Source organism: Patagioenas fasciata, chromosome Z, assembly GCF_037038585.1.
Source record: "Patagioenas fasciata isolate bPatFas1 chromosome Z, bPatFas1.hap1, whole genome shotgun sequence".
NCBI lineage: Eukaryota > Metazoa > Chordata > Aves > Columbiformes > Columbidae > Patagioenas > Patagioenas fasciata.
Genome location: NC_092560.1, coordinates 48799143 through 48813352, shown reverse-complemented (window position 1 = coordinate 48813352; position 14210 = coordinate 48799143). Strand labels below are relative to the sequence as shown.

General features: G+C 39.5%; 1 protein-coding gene across 3 annotated transcripts in view; it reads left to right on the top strand.

The window, feature by feature from the left end:
- Positions 1-14210, top strand: part of EPB41L4A (erythrocyte membrane protein band 4.1 like 4A) — a 131198-nt gene that overhangs the window by 34055 nt on the left and 82933 nt on the right. The gene's annotated exons all lie outside the window — the stretch shown is intronic.

Below are 14210 nucleotides of genomic sequence, written 5' to 3'. Positions count from 1 at the left end.
TCAAGACTTTTGGTATGTAACTTCTGATCCTAATGAGCCTACAACTCTTCCACAATGGTAGAGGTGTGAATATGCCAGATTGACTGCAACCGATCTTAGCTGTTTGAGGTCTGTCTAATGAAGGCAGGCAAAGATAGGTATATAATATCTATAAAATGACTTGGAGGAAAATATTTATCCTCTTCATACTTCTAGTGACAGTTTACTCTGCTTGTTATTTTTAATGAGACATCTGTTTCTCAAGTAAATTACTGCAAAAATTTGACAGCAAAACAGTGTTTTCCATAAAACAGAGATCTTTGACTTTCCAGTCTAAGGTCAGTAGGTCCTAAATTAGTGCTTAATTTGGTAAATGTTATCTGTTCAAATGCTTCTGTGAAATACAGTTTTTTTTAGCAGTATCTTATTTGTGCTGTGAATGCAGCATTAGGACACAATGAGTTGAGTGTCGGCTGTCAGAGTGGCTGTGCTGCCAGCTGGCTTGTCAAACAGTGAAATATTTTGAAGCTTAGTTATGGCACTCGGTTTTGACAGCACGGTTATGTACCTCTTCTCTTTCACGACAGATCTGAGAGCAAACATTGTATAGAAGAACACAGTAAGGCTTACAATACTCCTCTGTTTGGTATACAATGTTTTTGACTTTTAAACAGCTGTGCATTTGAACTGTTCAAACATTTCCTTTAGATATGTCACCTGAACAGTGCAGCCAACTGCATTGTAACAGTTGTTTGAACATTGGGTGTTTTCAGGTGCTGTGAATTGCTCTGTGGACCTAACTGGAGCTATTCTAATCTGTATCAGCTGACAACACTGCAAAGTCTTGACTCTCTGAGGATTTGTTTCACTAACAAAATTAAACTTTGTTCAGTTAACCTCTGGCAATGCATTTATGATGCTTAAGGAAAGAACTTGTAATTTGGTTTCATGATCAGGAGTATATTTTTTTTCTTCTAACCCAAAAAGAAGAAATTGCAAAATAAATGTGAGGTTCACATTTGTAGACTTCCTTAGTATAATTTGGGTAATTAAACTATTTTAGCTACTTGGATTTTGGTATTGTGTGATTATATTATGTCTGGGAAGAAATGGCTGAATTCTCCTCTGACATAGCTCAGCTCTATTGACTTCAGTGGATTTATGCCAAAAACTAAGAAAGGGCCAGTGAAAACCCAAATAAGCATTTTGGTGAGAAGCATTTTGTTTCTTGTTACAGAAAGGATGAATGATCATGCTTGTATATATGGAGGTGAAAGATGGAAAAAAAAAATCTTACTGAGGGAAGAACTCCAGAGAAGGCTTTCCTGTCAGATCAGGAGGAGCTTTAATAATGATACTAAAAATGCATGTGGACAAAAGGAAGTCAATACAAACATGCAAACATCTCAGTCTTTGAATACTAACATACTCTTGCCTTCTTACCTTTTGTGTTAGGTTCTTCAGTTTCAGTAAGAACACACAATGTTTTTGTTCTTGCTAGTTCTTTTTTTTTTTTTTTATTTTCTTTTAAACCAAGATTTAGTCCTGTAATGACAGACTAAACCAGAGTGATATAAAGGGCATATGTTAAATTGTCACCTCCGGTATGTAGCAATGAGAAACGGTCCCCTTCACCTCCAGACAGTATTGTTAATCACATCATTTGGCCCAAGTAATAACTGTTGCCAGGCCTAAGCTGAAAGGCCTAGTGTTTTTCCGGTTATTGCACCTCTGAACAGGACAACAGATTTCATTTAGCAAGATGGCAGAAGCAAATGTTATTTCTGTTTCAAAAATGTGAAGTCAAAACTAGCAGCTCTGAATTCAGCAAAAGGTGTATCTTGGTCTCTGAGTACAGCAGCCTAGAAGGACCATTCCTAATGTAGCTGTGCAAGTGGAGGTGAGGCTTCCTCTTATTTAATTGTTTTCCATTGTTTGCACTTGATTATCATACTGTGCTGCTTCTGTGCCAAAATGCGACATCCTCAAATCCATCAATTCCCTTTCTTGAGGAAATGTCAGCAGCTTATTTGAGGCTTTGATGATGTCTTCAAAGCATGGTGTCAGTGCTGCCTTTACTCACAGTGTCCCAAGAGAAGTTTTTGCTCTCAGGGCAGGGAATGACAGCCAGGTAATAGCTGAATTCATAAAAGCCTTCAGTCAACACTGAAGTGCATAGATGTGAACAGTATGAATGTAAAAACGTGAGAATTTCTTCATTCTGGGAGAATGTCTGAATGTACCTAGGACAAGGCAAGCCTTCAGTGCCCAACCTGTTTATTTTCCATATTTTGTTAGTTAACGTGTGTGATCTTTGATCATCCTTCTATCAATGAGGGTTTTTATTTATTTATTTATTAAAAAAAAATTTAGACTACGAAGTAGACACTGGGACAGTGTTGTCCCCTCATCCAGGAAAGATCGCAATCACTGCCTGTTGTGTGGTGTTGCATGACAGTAGATTCAGGATTGGCCTTTGAAGTGTCAAAGCCATTGATAGTAGTTAATTAATTCCTCATTAATAACTGAATGAATGACAAGTACATCACTGGCATAGTGTTGTACTCCTCTCAGGCCTAAGCTAGATATAAGTCTCGTTTTTAACAGCATAACTATGTCTAGGAGTTGTCCAGCTTTCTGTTAAAATCTCATGTGTTTTGCATAACTCGATATCCCGTGTGCCTTAGAGTCCTGTGCTGCTAACTGATCACTGATAACTGATCACTACCCCAGTGTAACTCATACCATTTGAGGGACTTGTTCATTTTAGTACTGATTAGATACCTGTAGCCTAAAACTCCCAGCAGGTTTTTGACAGAGACATCATCCAGGCTATGGTAAGTCAAAATCCATTGGATGTGTGCAGTTCAACAGAGATATCTGTGCTAGCCTGATTTATTTTCAGTGAAATCAGATGAGTTATGCTCCCAAGAGCAGCTCAGCGGAGTAGGAACAGCTAGGTAAGCTAACGTCCATCATCTTAGGAAGAGAAACTGATAGAGCTGGGTCTATTCGGCCTGGAGAACAGCAGGCTGGGAGGGGATCTCATCAATGTTTATAAATATCTCAAGGGTGGGTGTCATAGGATGTGACCAGACTCTTTTCAGTGGTTCCCAACAATAGGATGAGGGTCAATGGGCACAGACTGAAGCACAGGAGGTTCCATCTGAATATGAGGAGAAACATCTTTACTTGGAGGGTTCCAGAGCACTGGAACAGGCTGCCCAGAGAGGTTATGAAGTCTGCTTCTCTCAAAACATTCAAAGCCCACCTGGACACATTCCTGTGCAATCTGCTCTGGGTGAACCTACTTTAACAGCTGGGTTGGACTAGATCATCTGCAGAGGTCCCTTCCAACCTCAACCATTCTGTGATTTTGTGATCTCTTCAGCACAGAGAAGAGGATGTGTGGCTTTTTCAACATCTGGGTGAGCAGTGACTGGATTTGTTACAACTGGCAAGTTGAGTGAGACTTTCCTTAAGTATATTTACTTTGTGGCATTTGTATTGCTGAAAGTTGCTACAGGGCAAATAAATGAGTGCTTTGGTCCTTTTTTGTAGCTGAGGCATTGTGGCTCCACAGTGACTTGGGAGCAGAGCCTGAGAGAGAGAGTGCTGGGATGAATCTTTCATGTGGTCTAGGTGGATACTGGGCTAGCACCTGTTAGGAAGTAAAATGTTTGATTTAGGCTTCTATGGTGGAAAAATTTTACTGAAACTACCTGGGAGGTTTTGACTCATGTAGAACTACACTTTTTAGTGGGAGGACAGTCTGCTTGCAGTCTTACTGTCTGTCCTCCTTTTATTAGCTACATGGGATGAAGTTTCATATCTCACTCTGGCTGGAAAGCATCAGTGTTTTGGGCACTGCTGTAAATAATAAAACAGCTGCCTCAACTTTTAAACAAGAATTTGTTTAAAAATAATTTTAGGTATACATGGTTACTGTGTACAATGTGTGATACAGATATTCTAAAGTTCTGATTTTGCATGTTGTCTTATGTAACAGTCCTGATGTGGCTGTTGTCAGCAGCGAAGTTTTGTGAGTAAGAGTTTATATAAGCAGAATATATTTACAGAAGATTTAAAGATATTTATTTAACAAGGAAGGGTGCTCAGTAATGCTTCATTCTGGAATATCACTGTAACTGACTTAATAATAGCACTTCAAGAAGCACTACCTGGGCATATCTCATTGGCCCATTGCCAAAATGATGGATCAAGATCCACATGAAATGGCATGCCTTGAAAACTTGCAGCAATCGTGCCTCTTAACTACAATACAAGAATGAAACTAGAGGTTATTACCTTATTCACTTGTGATGAATATGCTGCTAGTTTTACTCTAAGTAAACCATATTATTTTATCCTCAACCAGTCAGATGAAAGCTGAAGGGTGTGAGCCTCCTGTCTTCAAACAAAAGGATTTTTTTGCCTTTGGATTTTAGTGTGAATAGGATCATGCCCAAATCACAGAGTAAGCTATATTTAATGTAAAAAAAAAAAAAAAGTAATGCAGCTAAAAGCCTTCTGTTCAGCACAGACCAGAGATGAATCATTTTAGCTTCGAAAACCAAATATAACCAAGTACATTTTAAGCAAGCTAGAAATGCAAGTAATGATTTTCTATTTGAAATTAATGGTCTAATCTGCAGAACATGCTATGATTTGCCTGTAGTGAAAGAACTGCACTGGGTACATCCAGTAGTTCAATTCACTTTAAAGCATGATTGTCTGAGTTTTATCTAGTGACCTGTGGCCAGGTACAGCTGCAACAGAACCGGAGATACTTTTATGGAGACTCCTGGCAATGCACTAGTGGCTTACCTGCAAGCTTATGATTTGAACAGACAAGTTCTTACAATCAATCTTCAGTTTCATATTTTATTTTGCTTTAGTTACAATCATCAGTTACTACTCTTGTCAGTTTATTGGGAGGGAACTGAGTTCTGTTTATTGCTTGGGTCCAAACAAAAGTGTGTCCCCATTTAATACAGGGCCACAATAAACCATGGCAGATGCTTTGTTAGCCCCCTCAATGTCCCCACCCACCCCCAAGGAAAGGCAATAGGAGGGCAAAAGAGGCAAAGAGAGGACTTGCAAACTGGGAAAAGTTAAAAATGTTTTACTAATGCTACTAATAAAATAGAGAAAATAAAACAAAATATACAAAACCAATCTTGAAATTCCTTGCAGCTCAGCAGTGGCTGCTCTGACAACTTGCAGGGCAGGCACCTGGGAGTCCTGGGCTGGACTCTGCAGCAAAGTGGAACTGGATTTAGGGATGCAGTGTCTGTCACTACACCTCAGATTTCAGGGATGGTAGACAGGGTCCTCTCCAGATGCCGGCCATAGTCGAAGAGAGCGAGACCCTTGTTATCTCCCACCTTTAGTCACCTGTTCAGTTCGCTCCTCCTTGCAAAATATGTGGTGTGCATTCCATTGCCATGTCTACCAAAACATGCAGCCAACTTCAGAAAAGTGCAGTTACTTAGAATAACTTAGCTGAAAGGAAAATTTGCTAAAAGAGAAACTGGTATTGTTTTTAACAAAACCAGGAGAGGTGATAAAGCTCATGACTCCAGTAGTTCCATTGCAAGCAATTGTTAGCCTTACACAGAGTTTAGGTTAAAGGCTTGAAATCTAGTATTAATCTAAAATCCTCTGCCTTGAAAGTCAGTAATAAAATTCATATTGATTTGTTGATTTCACTCTGACTATTGAAAATCCCTCTGCACACAAAAGCTGAATGAGTTATTTTCACATCATGGGTAGATTCTAAACAGACTCTTTTTTTCTTCTGGTATTCATCAATATTTTTTGTAATGTGAAATATGTTTGCAATTTCATGTCTGTACTCAGAAATGTGTTTTAAAAAATGTTTTTCTTCTTGCATGAGATGTGTGAGAGGACTCATGGAGTACAGCAGATAGCCACCGCCATTAGCAAAGGATATCATGCCTGAGGCATTTTATTAATTAACCTCTTGAGTCTGATACTGAAGATGCTGCAAAGATGCTTTTTTCATTAGAGTCACATAATTTAGACTATGAGCAATGAGGGGTTAACTACTTATATCTTTGTGAACACTTTTGCTATTGAACAGACATATTCAATGGTTTTGCACTAAATGTAGAGAAATAAGGGTCTAGTTCTGGAAAATTCTGTGTGCTCAACTATAGATAGATTTTTATGCTAAGCTTATCACTAATCTATCTGTCAGCTGCGAGTGAAGAAATTAATCCGATGTTGCACATGTATATAATATCTTTATTCACCTTCATGGAGGTGTATTATAGATGGGCTGATTAAGCAAGAGTTTTATTTTATTTTGTTTCTTCAGTATGTGGAAGATTTTCATTAACACAATTAGGCAGTCACCACATATATCTATATATATATTATATATCATACATATGATATTATACCCTGTATAAGACGATAAGTTTCTTGTAGGTTCCACATCAACCTTCTGTAGGAATAGATTTCAAAGCCAAGCTAGAGCAGTTCTTTGGTTTGTATGCTCATGTTAAAAACAGCTTTCCTCAACAACCTCGATATATTAAACATTAATTAAACATAAGGAGATTATGGTAATTTTATTTTTGTTGATGAGTGTACAAGTTAATCATCACAGGTTGTACATACAGTTCTAGAAAAATAATTTTGAATGACATTAAAAGATACGCAGTGCATATGAAATCAGATTTCCTATGCATAATCAAAACTGTGATATATCTGAAATTTTTACAGGTCAATAAAAATATTTTTCAGAAGTCTGTCTATAATGTTATATGCTATAAACTTTCAAGACAGATTTGGTATTGATATTCAAGTAGCTACTGTTGACTGACTGAACTGGGAGTGACCTATCATTCCTTTTATGTGAATGTACAGAATTATGTTCTTATCTATATGCAGTTTTCACATAGCACATAAAGGCACTTCAAAATATGCTACCCATTTAGGGAACAGTTGAAGACTAAGCATTGAGAAAGTACTGTCCTTGTCTGAATGACTGAGATTAACATCAAGTTGTCACTTGAAAGGTTTAATTACTAAAAGGGGAAAGGAAAATAGGAAAAAAATTACTGGCTAAAATATGCCATAGTTTCCCTTAAAACTACACAGAATATTTTGTGCATTACTTTTTCAGAGGAGGAAAGCTGGGTTATCACTACAGCTCCATGCCCAAGAACTAGTTCAGAATAATACTGGCTTTTAAATAAAATCTTTGAGGAAATAGCTATAAATTCAGTCTGAAAAGCTGGTGGGATCTTCCTGAATAGAAGGTGCTAGGGAGAGGGTTGCTACCACTACTGAGGTTGCTTGGTCTGTTTGTAGGTTTGCCAGTCAGCAAGTTTTGAACTCTGTGATGAGTTATGCTATTTCACAAAGTTTCATTCAAAACAGTTTAGTTATTTGCAAGAATGAAGCCAGGAAAAAAATAGGCTGTCAAACAAAAAGAAACTCAAGACAACTTCTGTCTGAGAAACTTTTGAAGCAAAGACTTGACAGTTTCTGTCAGCAGGTTCACCATGCCAGATGTGTTTTTCTTTGTTATTTTAAAGATATGCCCACAATAAGACTATTTATGATACTGATGGATCTCACAGGAGAGATTTCCTCGAACTTTATCACTTCTGTCTTGTAAAGATGCTATATCAGGTCCTGCTGGCAGCTGCATCATCTGTGTGACTGGTGTTTCTGGTGCTTGAGTTTAGGCATCAGAAATGAAAAGAATTTTCTTGCATCTGTAGCTGTCAGATGTGTTTCTGTGTTATCTGTCCCACAATACAACATCATGGAGGTGTTTCCTGGCTTAATTCATGTGGGAACAAGGGCCAAACTGGTGGGAGGCAGTGAAAAAGTAGATAGGAGAAAGGTCAGAGCAGAGGAGGGAGGAAAGGTCCGTGATTTAGTGCACGGGGAATTCAAGGAATATGTGGAAACCAGTGGGAATGACAGGCTGAGGGAAGTGACAATGTATGTGACAAGGGAGGATGAGGATTGAGTGTTCTGTCTGGAAAGAGGTGGTAGGAAAGGACAAGGAACTAGGAAGTGGTTGGGGAAAACAGGAAAAAAAACCCCAAAAACCCAAAAAACCTGACGTGGTACGTAGATCTAATTAAGGAGCTCAGGAATGGCAGCCAGGGATGAGTAGTGATGCCAAGAAGACATTAGTCCTGTGTGAATTCCGTGCAGGGGGAACAATTAATGGTAATACTGACACAGTACATAAATGCAAGGGGACGAATTAGCAGTTTGCAGATTGCTTTAATGCTTTTAATTTTTACTTTGTGCATTGTTATTTGAACTTAACACTTGCCTTGTGTGTTTGCTTATGTGCAGGGGTGTCATTCTTCAAAAAACCCTATCTCAGATCTGGTTTATCTGAATATACAGTGCTAAAATCTGCAGTGATCCAGGAATTGATTGACAGCTGAATGATTCAGCAATTGACTGACAGATGAATGAGGCACCCTTGCTGTGAGCATGGGGGTGAGAGAGCAGTCAGCATTAGTTATGAGGGTGAAAGACAGCTCGGAGCTGTGACAGATAAGTCCTTTTCATCCCCTTCTGCTGCTCCCATGGCAGGGCACTTTTTTTTCTTTTTTTCCAGTCAAGGTTGTTAAAGTTGAATGCAGCCTAGCACCAGTAAAATGGTAATATGACCCCATGCAGTGTCTGGCACTGGATAGCAGCTCTTGAGGGCAGCCAGAAACTCTAGAAGGGGCAGGAGACAGTGCAGGTGTATAGAATTCCCCATTAACAGCCATTACAGGCTACTAATGGATAACTTATTCCTGTCCTGGTGCAAACATGTTGACTGGGTTTTTTGTGTGTAGGGTTTACTAATGAGCACATGTAGAAAACTACTTTTAGAACAAAAATGCTCACAGTGTATCTTCCATTGCTCTCATGAAGAATGTCTATTAAGAAGAAGGCATTTAAAACAATTGAAATATTTATTTTTTTCAAATGAAATTCCAGTTGGTTATGATGAGACATTTTAATGGGAATTACATTTCCAGTAGAATTGTATCAGCTTTATGGGAAGCACTGGGGCAAGTGAGTTATCAAAACTGTACAGAAAAAGTGTGTACATTTTTTAGGATAACAAATGTGTCCCCTTGGCTTCTGTCAATATTGCAGGAGCAAGTAATTTTCTAGCATCATTCAAAATGAGAAGTTAAACTCCCATCAATCTGGAAATAAAGCTAATATGATATAGCGTTTTGGAAATGTTTTTTGGGGATGCAGCAAATCATCATTACATAGACTGTAAAGGACAGCATATGTTTCAGCAAGCATGTTTAAATGCGATGAATCTTAAACAGAAAATTAGCAGACTCATATACAAACTACAAATTTATATACAAAATGTTGTTGACTGGTTGCAGTGTAAACTCCATTGAATTCAGTACCAAAATATCCAGTTTGCAGGTGACAGGTGGAAAGAAATAGCTTGACTAGCTGTAGCAGAGCAGCAAATGGAAATATCATGGTGCATCTTCTTGACAGGAAGGGGCTCTGCACATCCTGATTAGGGGTGCTCCAGAAACAGACCACAAGCTCCTGCTGAGGCAGAATACAAGTCCATGTGGATTTATAATGCACACCCTTCTATTGCACTCTCACAGATTTATTTTAAATAGCTCCCCGTGAACATGAAAGATGCATCCCTTTAGATGCACCAAAGGCTACGTAGCTACCAAATAGGAGGGGGCCCTTTTCTCTCGGAAGCTGTGAGCAGCTCCATGATCGAGCAGGGCTCTCACAGTTGCGTGGAGGAAGAGCAGAGCTTAGGTTCAGCACTGGGCTGCTGGGCAGCAGGCAGCGGGTGCCCGGCGGGGTGGGAGTGCGCAGGCCAAGGCACCAGCTGCTCCACAGGAAGCCCCTATGCGGGCAGCTGGCTGCAGAAGTGCTGCCCTGGGGACAGGCCCAGCAAGGCTCACACTGCGCACCTGGCAGCAGCTCTGCAACGGGAGCCCACTGAGCCTGCTGCACCCTGACCTCACCCTCCTACCCCGCACCACAGCCCCGCGCAGGCACATCCCATCAGCAGGAACGGCAATGGGGCTTTGCGGTTCTTCCCCGAGGACAGTACACAAAAACCCAGGGGCACATGAAACCCTGCAAGTATAGAGGTGGTGGGCTTTGGGTTGTTTCTGCAGAGCAAAGCTCAGTTCACCCCAAGCTCTTTTTTCTGACTTGCACCACCTCCAGAGGACAGCTCTAGTTCACACCCTGCCTCAGCTACCTTCAGATGTACTTGCTTGTGGCACATTCATTCCAAATAAAGGAAGCATTCCATGTTTTAGAGTTAATTTTCTTGACATGGTTTCTGCAAACCCTTTTTCCATTAATCGAAGCATTCTTCGGGCTGTGTGCTGCTTTTGTACATGATTTTCATCTCTTTTTTGTAACACTTAACGCTGTGTAAAGTTTATGTCACCTCAGTATACTGGTGCTATCTGGCCAGTTGGTGCAGATGTGGCGGTGCTGACGTATGTGTCACGAGCCATGCTTGGTCTCTGCCCTTCCCAGCACACCAGTGGGGTGGTACCAGTGCCCGTGCTCCATCACATCAGGCACCACATGGGCACCAGCTGCTGTCAGGCACATGGGCAGCAGGTCAAACTCGCTTCCCACTTGGACAGCTTGTTAGCAGCATCACCCACGCAGCCCTGTGATTGGCAGGGAAATGTGGGTATGTTGCACAGGTCTTTCTGAATGTCTCAACGTGATTGTGTGTCGTCCTCTGTAGCATCTTGCTACTTGTTCTGTACTCAGATATATAAACTCCCTTGTTCAGCATTAGAAATCTGCTCTTGTTCTGTGTTGTTAGCTTTTGCCAGTATGTAAGCAGAATAAATGATTCAGAATCAGGTGTGACTTTCCAATAGATTTTCACAATGGTCATGGTGGGATGAGGCCTCACAAAGCAACAGTTATGTTCAAAGTTTTAAACCTGTTTTTGTGTGAAGGCTCATGAATTCATCTGCATCTTCCTTAGCACTTACGAGGTTGTAAGAGGTGGTCTGTGGACTGAGTTGCTTCCAGGAGAAGGGTTTCATGACGGATGCTTAAACTAGAAGAGGCAATGTGTTTTTTATTGTTTTAACAAAAAGGGGCTTCAGTACCTACAACACTCTCTTTTTTCAAGAGAGGAACTAGCATTCTACTGAGGCAGACATTGCTGCATGTCTTGTTTTGTGTTTAAATTCAGTTAACATCAGTCATGAATCTGATTTGGCCTGCACTGTTGTGTACAATACAAAAGAGAAAATTAAAAAATATCCATCTAGAAAAACCATGCTGGAGCTAAAAGCAATAAGTGTAGAAGATAACAATCATTGGTGACTAATTATTCAGTGCTGTGAATATGTTAAAATATAGCACTGTATGTATGATTTTTAGGAGAAGTATTTATTTTCGATTTAAAAAGTACAATTAAATCGGATCTCTCCTGAATGTTCTGGCTTTAGCCAGCAGGAACCTGCCTTTCTGGTTTATGAAACCATGGTGCTAACATGTAAAGCAAGATGTTATGACTCATTCAAATGATTCTTTGTTCTCTCTTGAAAGCATTGTTGATGGTATTTTCAAATATACTTGTGTTTACCCCTAAGAATGCAAGCCTCTAGCACAGGGGTGTCAAACTCATTTTCAACGGGGGCCACATCAGCCTGATGGTTGCCTTCAAAGGGCTGAATGTGATTGTAGGACTGTACAAATGTGCTCTGGCAAGTCTGAGCTTAATGCAAGGAAGATTATATAATTTTTGCAGTGCTATAAAATGTGAGTGTAATCTTGCTAACACCTTTGATAGTTTTAGTTTGCAGTTTTGCTCAGTTTTGGTGTCATTTTATCAGGGGAAGTAAGGTTGCTTTTCTTAGTTTGCAAAATTTCTTCAAATGCAGTAAAAATCTATTGCAGGACTGAGAAGTAGCCACTTAGAGATTAATCAACAAAAATGCTTCCTTAACTCCATTTGAGGAGCCAATTTACTTGCATGAAACCCTGAAATCATGTGCCTTAAAATGAGAACTTTAATTGAAAATGAGATGGCAGTGGTTTCAGCAAGGGTCAGTGTTTTACCTGAAGAGTGCTCCTCAGTGCTGGGAAAACATGATAAGGAAAGTGAGGTCAGAGGAGTGTGGAGATTCCTGCTGGTTCTCACCCCGACAGTTGCCTTGTGAAACACCAACAGGCATTGCTGAAGGGTGTGAAAGGTGTTAGTGAGGGTGGCTACAGAAACGGCTGCACACAGCCTGTCTTGGTTGAGGATGACCCAAGTGTTGAGCATCTTGCTGCTGTAGAGGTGGAGAACCCCCAGCCATTGGAAGCTGGATGGTTTTGCTCAGCATTTCCCCACAGCTGGATCACTTGTTCCTGCAGTACCAGCAGCAATTAAAGTGTTAACTGAACTGCATGAAGAGAATAAATTAAGAGGCATTTATGTTTCCTCTGAGCCCAGCAATATAGGTAAAAAGCAGTTTTAAAGCTTTTTATACATTGTTACCATTTATCTCTGAAAGGAAAGAAGGGAGTTTTTAATTTCAGCCACACCATGTGTGAAACGTGTGTGTTCCTGGGAATAACATGCTAGCTTTATTCTACAAGTGTCTCCGTCATTTAACCAGGTGATTCAATTGGAGTCAGGTCTGCCTGTTTATTTTGAGCTTTTCCTGTCCATTCCTACGTTCCCAAGACATTATTGTGCTGTTTATATGGTAATGGAAATGCTTCCAATGGTGAAGGTAATTTGACATACATGATGGATGAAGATAATTACTTGTTTTTTAGTGGGACATGTCTCCTGCTTCCTTCAATAACAACTGATTTAAAGATAAAATGGGGCAGGACAATTACTGCTTCAGTCTTGAATGCCTTCTGTCTAACAGTCTAACCTTTTTTAAGGTTTTTGGTTTTGTTTTTGTTTGCCTCAGTGCTCCTCATAGTCACTCTACATCTAAGAGGGGCCGATTCTTGTCTTGAATTGTTCTTACAACCCAAATTCAGTTTCTTGTTGAGGAATCTGACGATAAAATCACTGCATTGCTCTGCTTTATTTGAAATTCTAAAATGAGATTGAATGCATTTCTACTTACCTTAATAATGTTTTCCTCAAAATTGTTTTCTGTTTTGTGACTGATCATTAAGTCTCACTCTATGTGCTGAGAGAACCTGTAATTACAGTTGCTTTGTGTAAACAGCCTATATGATGGCATTAGACTGTTTTGCGCTGAGGACTTTTCAAGAAGATCTCCTGGTTTAAGCAAATACATAGTAAATCTGAGGAACAGCATGAATACACAATTCCCAGCCTACCAAAACAATGACTTGCTTAGAGTGTGAGTGGCCATCTGAAGTTGTTGCGCTGACCCTGCCCATGTGACTGTACAAATCCTGACCAAATGCACCCACTGAAAAGACTGGATGCATCTTCAGTATTGTTATGTGATATATACTTCTCCAGATAAATTAAATGATTTTTAAAATCAATATTATTTACCATTTTAATTTTGAAATTATTTGTTTGTAGACTAAAAAGTGAAATAGTACAAACAATATCTCACGCCTTTCTCTTTCTGTTTCACTTTCTCTTTGGTGATTTTAGTGCAATCTAGCAGTTTATAATTAGGTTTTGGTTAACACTTCATATTGTATGACTTCTGTTCATGTTTTCTGGTGGAATTTGGGACTGCCATAGTAAAATGCTATAACTCATTTTGAGGAGGGGATCATTCTGTGTAATGATTCTTGGTCTTCCTGATCTGTTCATTGTTGACTGCCAGGGGAACCAACAAATAAGAGTCGTTCAGTTGGAAATGAGTTTTTTATAATGAATTCTCGACAGTACAATGCTGTTTGAAGTATTGTCCCCAGCATTGTTTGCAAATACTGGCATAGACTCTTACTGAAGTACTGTTCAAGGAAACAATGGGATTATTTCAATTCAAGGTGTTGGATTGCTCCAATTTCTACTACAAAAAATATTTTAAAAGAAAACAAATAAAACATAACCTTTATGAAGAATAGTACCAGAGCAGCTAATGATTTAGATCTGAAGGGCAAAGTTTTGTCTCCTGATCTTTGTTGTCAAAGTTTGAGTGACAGGCCCATCCTGGATGGAAGAGTATGATTTTAGAATTCAAATATGTTGTAGAGATTCAAATTTTGATGAGAGAACAAAAATTTTCTAGAAAAATCTAGGTTCACTA